The sequence below is a fragment of the Ranitomeya imitator genome, chromosome 1 (genome assembly GCF_032444005.1).
Source record: "Ranitomeya imitator isolate aRanImi1 chromosome 1, aRanImi1.pri, whole genome shotgun sequence".
In the NCBI taxonomy this organism is placed as follows: Eukaryota; Metazoa; Chordata; class Amphibia; order Anura; family Dendrobatidae; genus Ranitomeya; species Ranitomeya imitator.
In genome coordinates this window covers 1,057,408,522-1,057,424,526 of record NC_091282.1, presented here as the reverse complement: position 1 = coordinate 1,057,424,526, position 16,005 = coordinate 1,057,408,522, and the positions used below count along the sequence as shown (strand labels likewise).

The 16,005-nt window shown below is 41.4% G+C and overlaps 1 protein-coding gene and 1 long non-coding RNA gene across 4 annotated transcripts in view; one reads left to right on the top strand and one right to left on the bottom strand.

The window, feature by feature from the left end:
* The window catches only part of RXFP1 (relaxin family peptide receptor 1), a 578,825-nt gene that overhangs the window by 130,820 nt on the left and 432,000 nt on the right, over positions 1-16,005 (bottom strand). The gene's annotated exons all lie outside the window — the stretch shown is intronic.
* The window catches only part of LOC138656849 (uncharacterized), a 36,782-nt gene that overhangs the window by 5,313 nt on the left and 15,464 nt on the right, over positions 1-16,005 (top strand). The window contains exon 3 of one of the 2 annotated variants that reach the window (XR_011316980.1): positions 9,579-9,653. The exons of the other annotated variant lie outside the window; for it this stretch is intronic. This is a non-coding gene — a long non-coding RNA (uncharacterized lncRNA). The remainder of the gene's footprint in view (positions 1-9,578; positions 9,654-16,005) is intronic. 2 annotated transcript variants of the gene reach the window in all.

Sequence of the window (16,005 nt, the reverse complement as noted above, 5' to 3'; positions counted from 1 at the left end):
TATACCAGGTCCTAAACTTGCCTTACCTCGCTGAGAATAAACGTCTCCATCTGAATGCGTGCATGTGAAACCTCTTCCTAGACTAAAATTCTCTCTCTCTGTGGAGGGGTATTGGACCTGCTGTAATTAAAACACCTGAAGCTAGGAGGCGGAGTGCAGAGAGAGAGAATTTTAGTCTAGGAAGAGGTTTCACATGCACCCATTCAGATGGAGATGTTTATTCTCAGTGAGGTAAGGCAAGTTTAGGACCTGGTATAAGAGAGATGCCGTAAAGGGGCTACCAGGTACACATAAAATTGGCCATTTTTATGCGCTAAAAGCTCTCATTTTTCATATTTCTAGTGCAGTAATGCAGTTCAAATTTCGTGTTTTCAAGTTTATATGTTTTAGCGCTGCATTGTGCTGCCTTATTTACTTAACTATATACGAGTTGGCGACTCTAGGTTCAGCACCTGTTCACACTTAGTCTATGTTTGGATGTGCCGGTCAGGTTTTTGAAATGTATTCTTTAGCCTTCTGATCGTGCACTCCGCCTCCTAGCTTCAGGTGTTTTAATTACAGCAGGTCCAATACCCCTCCACAGAGAGAGAGAATTTTAGTCTAGGAAGAGGTTTCACATGCACCCATTCAGATGGAGACGTTTATTCTCAGTGAGGTAAGGCAAGTTTAGGACCTGGTATAAGAGAGATGCCGTAAAGGGGCTACCAGGTACACATAAAATTGGCCATTTTTATGCGCTAAAAGCTCTCATTTTTCATATTTCTAGTGCAGTAATGCAGTTCAAATTTCGTGTTTTCAAGTTTACATGTTTTAGCGCTGCAGTGTGCTGCCTTCTTCCTTTGATGTGGGCTCTGGTGCTGAGCCCAAAACTTTTCTAGCACATGTCAGCTGTTTTGAACAGCTGACATGTGCCCCTAACAGCTGCAATCTTTGACAGCGGCATTTAATGAGATTGCGCCAGAAGCACTTGACTAATCCTGCCCATCTGCGCATATGTCACATGACCGCAGGTTGATGATGGGTTGGCATTACAACCCGTGGTCTGCAGCAGACCCCTGTGGTTGTCATTGCTGGATTGCTATGATCACCGCCCAGCGGTCGGCGCTCATAGCAAATCTGATCTGATCTGATCATCGCCTGTGTGTAGCAGAGGCGATCAGATGATTGCAGCCATGGAGACTATGGAAGCAAGTGAAAAAGTTTATTTTTTTTAAACTGTTAAATTGAAAATATATAAAAGTTCAAATCACCCCCCTTTCGCCCCATTCAAAATAAAACAATAAAAGAAAACAAAAAATGCAAACATATTTGGTATTTCCACATTTAGAAACACCTGATCTATCAAGATATAAAAAGGTGAGCATCATAGTGGAAAAAAAGTCAAATGGAAGAATTACAGTTTTTTGGTAGCCGCAACATTGCATTAACACAATAATGGGTGATCAAAACATTGCATCTACACCAAAATGGCATTATTAAAAACCTTAGTTCAGCATGCAAAAAATAAACCCTCATCCAGCCCCAGATGACAAAAAAATCGAGACGCTACGGGTCTCGGAAAATGTCAATTTTTTTTTTTTTAACAAACTTTGGATTTTGAACCTATACATGTTTGATGTCTACGAACTCGAAATGACCTGCAAACTGATAATGGCAGGTCAGTTTTAGCATTTGGTGAACATGTTAAACCCTCCCCCCCCAAAAAAAAAAAAAAGTTGTGGAATTGCACTTTTTTTGCAATTTCATTGCACTTGGAATTTTTTTCCAGTTTTTCAGTACACGATATGGGAAAACCAATGGTGTAGTTAAAAAATACAACTCGTCCCGCAAATAACATGCTCTCACATGGCCATATTGACGGAAGAATAAAAAAGTTATGGCTCTTTGCAGCAGGGTAGCAAAAAACAAAAGCAAAGCGTAAATAAGCTGTGGACTGAAGGGGTTAATACCGTTTTTGATTAGTTTTTAGTAAACGGCAGCCTGTTTACACTGCCCGATTATTGAGAAAGAGTGCTCCTAGGAACGCTTGTTTTTAATAATCCTCTAGTGTAAACCCGCCTTAAGACAACTCACTGCAGCAGAACATAATAACATAGTTTTTAAGGTTGAAGGAAGACTTTAATTCCATCTAGTTCAACCCATAGCTTAACCTAACATGCCCTAACATGTTGATCCAGAGGAAGGCAAAAAAAACCATGTGGCAAAGAGTAAGCTCCACATTGGGGAAAAAAAATTCCTTCCCGACTCCACATACGGCAATCAGACTAGTTCCCTGGATCAACGCCCTATCAAGGAATCTAGTGTATATACCCTGTAACATTATACTTTTCAAGAAAGGCATCCAGTCCCCTCTTAAATTTAAGTCATGAATCACTCATTACAACATCATACGGCAGAGAGTTCCATAGTCTCACTGCTCTCACAGTAAAGAATCCGCGTGCCCCCTTTTTGAGGAACGGTGAAACGGCGCTGTCGGAGTATTTGAGGGCATAATTACCAGGATCAACAGATTATGTAAGTAACATGTTATAAATTGCATATGGACAAGAATCGCTATAGATGTACCCATTTGTACATGGTATGGGCTCTTAGTATTTAGACACCACAACAAGGATTTCTTCATTAAGCATTTTCTATTAAGTGTTGTTGGTGATAGATTCAACATGTATTAGGGTTCTGTGGTATTTACCAATAATGTACATGTCTGAGCATTAATTATTCCTGGTTTTTATGACCCTCATTTATTTTATTTTATTTTGTGATGTTCCCTTGTTTTAGTTTTTGTAATACTCAATGTGAAGTAAATTATTGAATTTTAAATAAATACATGCTATTGGAATTACATTTTTCCTCTAATTTTCCCTGATGTATACATGAGGGATTTTGATCAGTCATAGATTTTTGGAGGGTGTTATGACTATTTATGACTTTTGATATGTATAAGTAAAGAATCCACATCTGTTATTATGCTTAAACCTTCTTTCCTCCAGACGTAGAGGATGCCCCCTTGTCACCGTCTCAGGTCTGCTAGTAAAAAGATCATTAGAAAGGTCTTTGTACTGTCCCCTCATATTTATACATTGTAATAAGACCACCCGAAGGCTTTGTTTTTCCAAACTAAATAGCCCCAAGTGTAATAACATATCTTGGTATTGCAGACCCCCCAGTCCTCTAATAACCTTGGTCGCTCTTCTCTGCACCCGCTCTAGTTCAGCTATGTCTTTCTCATACACAGGAGACCAGAACTGTGCACAGTATTCTAAGTGTGGTCGAACTAGTGACTTGTATAGAGGTAAAATTATATTCTCCTCATGAGCATCTATGCCTCTTTTAATGCATCCCATTATTTTTTTGCCTTTGTGGCAGCTGCCTGACACTGGCCACTAAATGTAAGTTTGTCATCCACCCATACACCCAGGTCTTTTTCATTGACGGTTTTGCCCAGAGTTTTACAATTAAGCACATAGTTATACATCTTATTACTTCTACCCAAGTGCATGACCTTACATTTATCCCCATTAAAGCTCATTTGCCATCAGCCCATGCTTCTAATTTACATAAATCCTCCTGTAATACAAAATTGTCCTCCTCTGTATAGATTACTCTGCAGAGTTTAGTGTCATCTGAAAATATTGAAATTCTATTCTGTATGCCCCTTACAAGGTCATTAATAATAGGTTAAAAAGAAGAGGGCCCAATACTGACCCCTGTGGTACGCCACCGCTAACTGTGACCCAGTCCGAGTGTGCTCCATTAATAGCCACCCTTTGTTTCCTATCCCTGAGCCAGCTCTTAACCCACTTACACATATTTTCCCCTATCCCCATTGTTCTCATTTTATGTATCAACCTTTTGTGTGACACTGTATCAAAAGCTTTTGATAAGTCCATATACCCTACGTCCACTGCGTGTCCTTGGTCCAGTCCGGAACTTACTGTACCTCTTCATAGAAGTTTATCAGATTAGTGTGACATGAACGGTCCCTAGTAAACCCGTGCTGATACTGGGTCATGAGGTTATTCCTCTTCTGATACTCCAGCATGGCATCCCTTAGAATGCCCTCCAGGATTTTACCCACAGTAGAGGTTAAGCTTACTGGCCTATAATGTCCTAGTTCAGTTTTTATCCCCTTTTTGAATATTGGCACCACATTTGCTATACACCAGTCCTGTGGTACAGACCCTGTTATTATGGAGTCTTTAAAGATTAAAAATAATGGTCTATCAATGACTGTAATTAATTCCTGTAGTACTCGGGGGTGTATCCCACCCGGGCCCGTGGATTTGTCAACTTTAGTGATTTTTAGACGCCGCTGTACTTCCTGTTGGGTTAAGCAGGTGACAGGTCATGAAGCCTCCCTGCTGTGACCTGTCTATAGTAGGACACATTATTGTCAAGCCTGTCATCAGCAGAAGATGGAACTGATCAAATTAACCTTGTGTTCTCTGCATGATTCCTACAAGACTGTTTCAGGATATTGCAGTAAATACCACAGATGAACAGCTATATTTCTTGTTTAAATCAATTATTCATTTCTGGGTTTTGAGAGCTTGAAGTCTATGAGGAAATTCATACATCTATATATATAATTGTCTAAGGGTCACTTCCGTCTGTCTGTCTGTCTGTCCTTCTGTCACGGTTATTCGTTCGCGTATTGGTCTCGGCAGCTGCCTGTCATGGCTGCCGCGACCAATCAGCGACGGGCACAGTCCGATTAGTCCCTCCCCTACTCCCCTGCACTCACTGCCCGGCGCCCGCTCCGTAATCTCCTCCACTCACCGCACACACAGAGTTAATGGCAGCGGTAACGGCCCGCGGTGTAACGCGCTATGTTACCGCTGCTATTAACCCTGTGTGTCCCCAACTATTTACTATTGATGCTGCCTATGCAGCATCATTAGTAAAAATAGGTCTTGTTAAAAATAATAATAATAAAAAAAACCTGCTATACTCACCCTCCGCCGCCTTTTCCGCTCCTCGCCATGCTCCCGGGACCGCTCCATTGCAAGCGGCAGCTTCCGCTCCCAGGGCTGGTGTGCGACAAGGACCTGCCGTGACGTTACGGTCATGTGACTGCGACGTCATCATAGGTCCTGCTCACACCAGCCCTGGGACCACTGGAAGCTGCTGCTTGCAATGGAGTGGTCCTGGGAGCGTGGCGAGGAGTGGCAAAGGCGGCGGATGGTGAGTATAGCAGGACTTCCAACAGGCCTTCGGAAGGTGAGTATATGTTTATTCTTTTTTTAAGTCTCTATACTACGTGGCTCTGTGCTGGGCAATATACTACGTGGCTGGGCAATATACTACGTGACTGGGCAATCTAATACGTGGCTGGACAATATACTACGTGGACATGCATATTCTAGAATACCCGATGCGTTAGAATCGGGCCACCATCTAGTAAATATATAAAACTACAGATCTTATCAATATACAATCAGGGATTACCCAGGCTTTCAATAGAGCGGAAAGGGATGCAGTCCAATTTCACCTACAGATTGGAAACAACTGTTGTGCTCTGCTGGTCATATTGTTTGCTATTCTGCCACATCAAGAAAACAAATGGATATATTAGTCTATTTTGTTTAAAATGCAGTTCAAAGTAAAGAATGTGCACAGTTGAAAACCTGTGAAAGTGTATAAAAATGCTGGGTGACAGTCAATTGTCAGCATCTCATTCTGCATCACTGTGTGAAATGGATATATAACTTATTAAATGCTCAATAACAAAATCTTTTGCACGTTAGGATTTTTAGTATAGAAGATGTTAAACCAGTTTTCCAATAACGCCTGTCCACATAGTCACCCATGAATTCCCTGCCGCTCCTCAATCCTGCTGGCATCACTCCAGGAGCCACCGATTGCCTTCAGCGGTTAATCACTAACAGGTCAAAAGAGAAGGATAAGAGATCAACCGAGGACCTGGTCAGTGGGACAGTGGAGCAGCGGGCATTAGAGATGGGCGGATACCTGGATGTTCAGGTCCAGCGAGTTCTGCCGAACAGTAACAAAAAGTTCAGGTTCGGGTACCAGAACTGCAATGTATTGAATACAGTAATATTACTTCATACAAGTCAGTATACCACAGGGGAAAGGTTTTATACAATTGCAGGTAACCATGTATAAGTATATAAGGGGACAATACAAATATCTCGCTGAGGATCTGTTTATACCAAGGAAGGTGACGAGCACAAGGGGGCATTCTTTACGTCTGGAGGAGAGAAGGTTTTTCCACCAACATAGAAGAGGATTCTTTACTGTTAGGGCAGTGAGAATCTGGAATTCCTTGCCTGAGGAGGTGGTGATGGCGAACTCAGTCGAGGGGTTCAAGAGAGGCCTGGATGTCTTCCTGGAGCAGAACAATATTGTATCATACAATTATTAGGTTCTTTAGAAGGACGTAGATCTGGGGATTTATTATGATGGAATATAGGCTGAACTGGATGGACAAATGTCTTTTTTCGGCCTTACTAACTATGTTACTATGTTACTATGTTAGGTACAGAAGCAGAAGACAAGGCAGGCAGGAATAAACCTTACGTCCAGAATAAATTGTAGAAATAGGCTCAGAGTCTCTCTCTTACTTCCTTAGCAAATGTTGATGGCATACAGAGGGATACCAGTGTCTACATATGTTCCAAAGATCTGTAGTAGGAGATGGCTGGAATACTATGTCCAAGACTTCCAGGAGCAGGTCACAGACTGACTGCAGACATGATTCAGAAACACTGATTGAACAGCTGCGGCTGCTTAAAAAGGCAAGTGGCAGAGAACAGGGTGGAGACATAGAAACTAGAGACTCCATACTGACTGAGGACAAGGTAGATGCAGCAGGACAGAACGCAAAATGGCCAACGGAAAAAAATAGGTTTCAATAACAGAAAATAAGAGTGGATGTGGCAAGCAGACTGAGAACCTTACAAAAACAGTACACGGACCCGAACCCGAACCCAGACTCCGTTCACTTGAATAGGGGGCAGAACATACAGTGTTTGCTGCACTGTCATGTTCATGACACCAGTCATTTATTTACAGAGCAGAAGTGGCTAATTAATACTCCCATCCGCCACTCCTGCTCTCACTTTTATTAGTGGCAGCAGTAGTCTCATCAGCTGACACCAGTGACCAGAGGTAAACTTTATACCTCCAATCACAGCTTAGGGTTCATGCTGTCTTTTGACAGCATGGGAACCGTGGCTCTATGACAGTCAGGAATAGTTTCACCTCCCAGCGGTGTTTGCTGTGCTATCATGCACATGACAGAGCGACAAAAACCTGGTGTTCGGGCAGCCGAACCCAAACAGTAACACGGACTTCCTGGTGAAGTTCGTGTTCGATGTCCGTGCTTGAACAGTAGGTGTTCGGTACGGACACCGAACTTTACTGCTCAGGTTCGCCCATCTCTAACGGGCATCCATGGGTGATTATGTGATATATATTTTTGTAGCACACTTTGGCCAAAAATTAATAACAAAGGGGTGGAAAACTCTACTATTAGTGCAATTTATATTAGGAAAAACTTTTTACAGATCCTGGAAATATTATCAGGATAATTTTTCAAGGCTATATGTGTTTTTCCAAAATAAAGAAAATAGCTTTGTAAAGTTTTCATTAAAAATGTTCCACTATCTTATGTGTCTACTATTTAGTGCTTACAGTCCTACTCATCGTTATTGGCACCCACAATATTTTCAGCAATAAATGGAAATGTTCCGAAGTTATATCTTCAGGATTAATGAATTAGAAGTCCAACGTAATGCAACAATAAAACATTGTTTTCAACTTACATGTTGCAATTTCAAAGAAGAAACAGAATAAAGAGCATGTGCAGTAATAAAGGTCCCCCTAATTAATACTTGGCTGCACACCCAATGGCATTGATGACAGCCTCCAAATGTTTCTTGTAGCCATCTTTAAGCTTCTTGCACTTCTCAGCTGGTATTTTTCCAACTCTTCCTTTGCAGTTTATTCAAGCTCTTGAATGTTTGCTGGGTTCTTTTTCCCAATGACAGATTTCGGCTCACATTTTCAATATTTTCAATGGCATTGAGGTGAGGACTCATTGCTGGTCATTTAAAAAAAAAAAGTCTTTTTTTTTTTCTTTTTTCAATCAGTCCTGTGTACTTTTGGATGTGTGCTTTTGGTGATTTTCTTCCTGGAGGACCCATGATCTTCGACAAAAGCCAAGTTTTCTTACACTGGGTAGGACATTTTGCTCTAAAATCTCTTGATAATTCTTTGATTTCATGATTCCTGTAATATGTTCAAGGCCTACAAGTACCAGACGCAGCAAAGTTTTGAACAGCTGACATGTGCCTCTAACAGCGATCCACCAGCGGCTGTTAACCAGTTAAATGCCGCTGTCAATCTCTGACAGCGGCATTTAACTTGTGCTTCTAGCAAGCCTGCCAGAAATCCCACCTATCAGTGTCCCCATCACGTGATCGCGGGTCACTGATGGGTTGGCATGAAAACCAGAGGTGTCCAACAAGACCTCTATTGTTGTCATGCTATGAGCGCTGCCTGTTGGAAAGCGCTCAAAGCAAGTGAGCATTTCTGAGCATTGGACAAGAGTAGCTTCTAGTCTCCCATGGCGACTATTGAAGTATGCAAAAAGTAAAAAAAAAATGTTTTTAAAAATATTAAAAAATACAAAAAAATATAAAAGTTCAAATCACCCCCTTTCGTCCAATTCAAAGAAAAACAATAATACAAAAATCAAATATACACATATTTGGTATCTGCACATTCAGAATAGCCTGATCTATCAATATAAAATTTTTTTTACCTGATCATTAAACGGTGAAACGAGAAAAAAATCTAAACGATAGAATTACATTTTTTGGGTGGCCGCTACATTGCAATAAAGTGCAATAATGGACGATCAAAAACTCGTATCTACACCAAAATGGTATCAATAAAAACGTGGTAAAACCAATAGTGTCATTCAAAAGTACAACTTATCCCTCAAAAAACAAGCCCTCAAATGGCCATTTTGACTGTAAATAAAAAAGTTATGGCTCTGGAAAAAAAGGGAGCAAAAAAAAGAAAACACAAAATGAAAAATGTCCCGAGGGTTAAGGGGTTAAAGGTGTTTTTAAGCAAAATTAAAATGTTACTGTTCGGTATCACTTTATTTGTTGATTTTTAATATAGCAAGCCACTTGAAATGTTATATTATATCCAGACAATGCCTTTAAAATACATTGTGAGGCACTGTGTATTGTCTGCCTTGAATGCATATTATATCTGGACCACATCAGTTACATCATGCATGGTGAGCATCTCAGGTAGAATGGTCTGTTCATTTCTATTTTTATCTGTATTATGTGTCTTTTTATCATTGTTTGTATTACATTTGTACATTAACAAAGTACCTATTTTTGTAATGTGTTGAAAGGTTTTACAGGTGTCACAGGAACACATCACTTTTACCTGGGTCATTTGTGAATCTCTATTTTTTACTACGGTTAGCGAAGGACAAACTAGATTTTTTTCTTTTGTATCTTTTTTCCATTGAAACAAATGAGATTTGCCTCTGGCATGCATTTTTATTTGTATTACTCAATTACTTAAAGGTCAGAGGTGGAGGTGTGGATGGTGATGAAGATGTGGAAGCCAAAATAGTTCTCATTGAATGACAAAGATGCACAGTGAGTAATTTACAGGCTATTATTGCAAAGCTTCAAGTAAGTCATATAAAAAAATCAGTACATACCCGAACATAGACATCATACTATTGGATAATATTACTTGTTGTATAATGTTGAATTAATAGCTTAAAGGGAAAGTCTCATGTTGATTTCATTTTATTTAATTAAAGGGGTTGTCCACTAATTAAATATTAATGACTTTGCCTTCTAATAGGTCACCATCCACACCGACAACTGGTATCCTCGATATTAGCTGTTTGCAGCTTCCATGCTAGCGGCTGGATGAACATAATGCAAAGAGTCAGAACAGCAGAGCTCTGTGCACTGTGTAACGGCTCTTCTCAGGTGCTGCAATTCAGCTCTTATTTAAATGAATAGTAGCTGAGTCGAAGTACCAGAGATTGGTCACTCAGGGGCGCCGCTATCATGGGGCAAGTTTAGCCCTTTGCTTCAGGCGGTAGTCGTCACTGAAAGATGGGGGGCAGCAGAGCTGCAGTCAGAACACCTAGTGCAGACTCTCCATAATCCCTGACATTTGCTGAGTGCCACTAGTGCGGTGCGCACGCCCCTGCTCACAACCCACAACCTAACCGTTAGGTTAGTCACAACCCACGGTGTGCAATATCAGCCGGTCATCCCTGCATCCGCAGAAAAGCACACCACATATTGGCTGCTCTGTGCAAACAGGACCTGTGATGAGGTCACAGGATGGGAGGAGTCTGGGGTCACATGATCGGGACCTCCATGAATTGCAGGACTCTGCTACGCTGGTTGCCATGGTATGCTGCCTTATGTTTGGGGTCAGGAGGGGTTTACAGTGTAGATGTAGCAGAGCCATGTGTGTACGAGGTGTACGGAGCAGAGCTGAATGTGTACTAGGTGTACAGAGCAGAGCCGTGTGTGTATGAGGTGTGCAGAGCTGAGCCATGTGTGTATGAGGTGTATGGAGCGGAGCCTTGTGTGTACAAGGTGTATGGAGCGGAAGCAATGTGTGTATAAGGTGTATGGAGTGGAGCCGTGTGTGTATGAGGTGTATGGAGCGGAGCCGTGTGTGTATGAGGTGTACGGAGTGGAGCTGAATGTGTACGAGGTGTCCGAAGCGGAGCCGTGTGTGTATAAGATGTACGGAGAACAAAAGTGGCGGTCAAGGGAATAACTAATAATATTATAACCACAACTGGGCTGAAATAGTAATAATAAAGAGATTGTGCAAGTGCACAAGTACCAAAAGACCACCACTTAGTACATGAATGGCAGACCATTCGGTATAATAATGAAACAAGGAACCTAAAGTATGGAGATCAATGTCTATGATAAAAACGTGTATAAATGTATATCTAATACCCAAATTAAAAAGAGTAAAAACAAGGAAAGTTACGGTATAATAAAATGCCTTTATTAAAATTAATATATAATTATATATATATACAGGGCAACAATGGGCAATCACAAAAGTGTGCCTGTAACTGGAGGACAGAATGTATGCAAAAAAATGAAGAGCAGCAAAAAATTGCAAAATATAACAAATACTGTAACGGACACAAAGAAGACTGGGTGTATGTAAAAAAAATTTTTTTAAATAAAAAATAATTATATATTATATATATATATACTCTGTTTATAGATGGCAATAAAAATATTTATGGTCAGGACAATAATGGACCTGGTGGTTAAGAGCACACGGAATGACCTGATAGTTACTGATAATAAAGGACGAGCTCTGGGACGTGGGAACTCTGCTGACTGCAATCCCTAATCCTATCAAACACAATAGAAATAGCCGTGGATTGCGCCTAACGCTCCCTATGCAACTCGGCACAGCCTAAGAAACTAGCTAGCCCTGAAGATAGAAAAATAAAGCCTACCTTGCCTCAGAGAAATTCCCCAAAGGAAAAGGCAGCCCCCCACATATAATGACTGTGAGTAAGATGAAAATACAAACACAGAGATGAAATAGATTTAGCAAAGTGAGGCCCGACTTACTAAACAGACCGAGGATAGGAAAGGTTACTTTGCGATCAGCACAAAAACCTACAAAAAGACCATGCAGAGGGCGCAAAAAGACCCTCCGCACCGACTCACGGTGCGGAGGCGCTCCCTCTGTGTCCCAGAGCTTCCAGCAAGCAAGACAATAATAAAAATAGCAAGCTGGACAGAAAAATAGCAAACCAAAGAAATACAAGCTGGAACTTAGCTTCTGCTGCGAAGACAGGACACAAGAACGATCCAGGAGTGAACTAAACCAATACTGGAACATTGACAGGTGGCATGGAGCAAAGATCTAAGTGGAGTTAAATAGAGCAGCAGCTAACGAATTAATCTCGTCACCTGTGGAAGGAAACTCAGAAACACCCACCAGAGGAAGTCCATGGACAGAACCAGCCGAAGTACCATTCATGACCACAGGAGGGAGCCCGACAACAGAATTCACAACAGTGTCCTTCGTCATCCCCTGTCTTGCACTTTCATTGCACCTTATTGCAAATTGTGCACATATTTATATTTGTAGTGTCTTTAATAATTTACACATTTTTATATAGAACACCTTTTATATTGTTTATGTAGCCCTCACTTGGCTTGCTGAGTTTTTTCCCCCTCCCCCCCCCTTTTTTTCGGCTATTTTATGACATCCACACATATAAATATTTTTATTGCCATCTATAAACAGAGTATATATATATAAAAAAAAATTTTTATTTTTTATTTAAAATTTTTTTTTTTTTTACATACACCCAGTCCTCTTTGTGTCCGTTACAGTATTTGTTATATTTTGCTATTTTTTGCTGCTCTTCATTTTTCTGCATACATTCTGTCCTCCAGTTACAGGCACACTTTTGTGATTGCCCATTGTTGCCCTGTGTATATATATAATTATATATTAAATTTAATAAAGGCATTTTATTATACCGTACCTTTCCTTGTTTTTACTCTTTTTAATTTGGGTATTAGATATACATTTATACACGTTTTTATCATAGACATTGATCTCCATACTTTAGGTTCCTTGTTTCATTATGAGATGTGCGGAGCGGAGCCGTGTGTGTATGAGGTGTATGGAGCAGAGCCGTGTGTGTATGAGGTGTATGAAGTGGAGTCGTGTGTGTATGAGATGTACGGAGCGGAGCCGTGTGTATATGATTTGTATGGAGCGGAGCCGTGCGTGTACGAGGTGTACGGAGCGGAGCTGTGTGTGTACGAGGTGTACAGTATGAAGCACTGTGTGGCCATTATACAGTATGGAGCATCATGTGCGGCTCATTATACTGTATGGAGCAATATATGGGGCTCATTATACTGTATGGAGCAATATATGGGGCATGTTATTCTGTATGGGGCGCTGTGCGGTGCCCACAATACTGTATGGAGCAATATATGGGGCTCATTATACTGTATGGAGCAATATATCGGGCTTATTATTCTGTATGGAGCACTGTGGTGCCCAGAATACTGTATGGAGTACTATACTGTCTGATTTATGACCTATTGTAGAATGTACAATAGTTATCACTCATGTAATGTATGGGGGGGGGGACTGTATATGAGATGGGAGCCATATAGGGGGGCTGTACTGTATATGCGTTTTGAAGTTCAACTCAGGCAGCAGTGTGGCTAGGTTCACCCCTGTGGTCACTACACAGTTAACAGAGCTTTACATCTGACCACCCCTGCAGTTGCAAACAGCTGAATGGTGGGGGTGCTGGGTGTCTGCATTGGCCCCCCACTGATTAGATACTGAAGACCTGTGGAATAGATCATCAATATCACAGTACTCGAAAAATCCTTCCTAGTTTATCTAGACATTTTGCATATTTGGACTCACTTAACAAACTTTTAGGTACCATCAAAATCAATGTGGACACGCACCATTAACGCCGGTTTCATAGCATCGTACTAAAACTTGGGTCAGTCATACCTTCCAACTTTTGAAGATCAAAAAGAGGGACAAATCCATGCCCATTTACCATTTATTTCTCCCCAGGCAGGAGGAGATTTCAGAGGAGCGCTGGCAGTGAGAGAAATTCAGCAGACGCCTGAGACTGCAGGGCGTAGACCCAAATTCGGGACAGCCTGCTATATCCAGGACTGTTGGGACTAGGGATGAGTGGACCGATCCATGGGATTAACCCTGCTGTGGATAGACCCCAGTAGGGTTGAGCGACTTTTGTTTTTATAGGATCGGGTCGGATTTCACGAAACCCGACTTTTTCAAAAGTCGGGTCGAGTAAAATCGGCCGATCCTATAGAAAAGTCGGGGTCGGGGTCGGCCGAAACACGAAACCCAATGCAGTGCATTGAGTTTCTAATGGTTCCCAGGGTCTGAAGGAGAGGAAACTCTCCTTCAGGCCCTGCGATCCATATTAATGTGTAAAATAAAGAATAAAAATAAAAAATATTGCTATACTTACCCTCGGACGCACCCTGGTTGTAACCGGCAGCCTTCCTTCCTAAGAATCAGCGCTTGTAGGACCTTTCGATGACGTCACGGCTTCTGATTGGTCGCGTGAGCGGTCACATGGGCGTCACGCGACCAATCAGAAGCCGTGACGTCATCGAAAGGTCCTTCAAGCGCTGATTCTTAGGAAGGAAGGCTGCGGGTTACAACCAGGGCGCGTCCGAGGGTGAGTATATACCTATTAGGAATATACTCACCCTCGGACGCGCCCTGGTTGTAACCCGCAGCCTTCCTTCCTAAGAATCAGCGCTTGAAGGACCTTTCGATGACGTCACGGCTTCTGATTGGTCGCATGAGCGGTCACATGGGCATCACGCGACCAATCAGAAGCCATGACGTCATCGAAAGGTCCTTCAAGCGCTGATTCTTAGGAAGGAAGGCTCCCGGTTACAACCAGGGCGCGTCCGAGGGTGAGTATAGCAATATTTTTTATTTTTATTCTTTATTTTACACTTAAATCTGAATTCTGATACCAATTCCCCATATCTGAAACATATCGGGAATCGGTATCGGAATTCCGATTCCAGATTCAGAAGATCGCCGACTTCATGGCCGACCCCACACAGGGGTCGGGTCGGGTTTCATGAAACCCGACTTTGCCAAAAGTTGGCAACTTCTGAAAATGGCCGACCCGTTTCGCTCAACCCTAGACCCCAGCGCTGAATAAATTTAAATATTTTCAAAACTGGTCAATCTCAGACAGTGACCTTCCATATATTTTCAAGCAACATATTTCTGCTTATGTTGATGATATCTTGAATTTGTTTTTCAATTTTGTTTCAAAGTTATTTTCAATTTTCTGCATTTGGGACTCTCCTGACCCCATAGCACCTTTATTGTCTGACATTTAAAAAAAATATATTTTCTGTTTATTCACAGGTTTTGTAAGATAATTGTAAATAAACAATGGCTAGTCACTTCCAAGTGACACCAGCAGTGTTACAGGACAGCGCATACGGTGCTATGTTTGTCCTCGATCGAAGGACAAAAAGACGAGATTTGTTTGCAATGACTGCAAGCCGTTCATTTGTGAAGAACATGGCACTATGACGTGCAGTGAATGCAAGGGCTAAATTTATTGCCAGATCATTCGTTCTCATTATGTTTTTACTAAAATCCACACAGTTGCAGTTATTTTGCTTTTTTTTTTTATTGAATTTGAATACTTTTAGTTATTAGTAAAGCATTTTGGTATAAATTTCAGTTTGTGTTTGATGATGACAAATAAATCACTTCCAAGTTATGTTTGATTTCATAACTGTGTTCTGAAATGATGACAGAATAAAACTTGATTATTCGGAACAGCCAGCATGTTCATTTTAATGAAATATGATGATTTTGAACCTGGGGTCATAGAGACCCCATGGTACCAAAGCAGTGATTTTTTTCATGGTTCCACAGCAGGGTTAAGTTGGTACACATATAGCACATGTGTCTGCCCTTATTCCTACATTGAGGTCAACAGTCACACATGGTAAGGTTTTTAATAGACCATAGCAGGGTTCAGCAAAGTAAAGAGTGTTTCTGGTATAAGGGTAAAACAAAAAGATATAATATGACAAAGTCCACTTGTCTGAGGGATTTGCCTGCTCGGACACACAACACACTGTCTCTCAAGTTAAGCTATTTAAGCCAGACCATGTGATGATCACATGACTGTGACATCATCCCAGGTCCTGTCAGTACACCTGTCGGTGTCGGCTCTGCAGGTGGAGATATGGTGGACACCTTCCCACCCACTCTATAGGTGTCCACATAAAACTAGCCCATGTCTGCAACTTTAATTTAACCCTCCCAACACATAGTATCCTGGAGGAAAATATAATGGTTTCACATCACTTATGCCATTAAGCGCAGTGACATATCTACCCTCATACACTGTGCCAGTGACTGCCACAT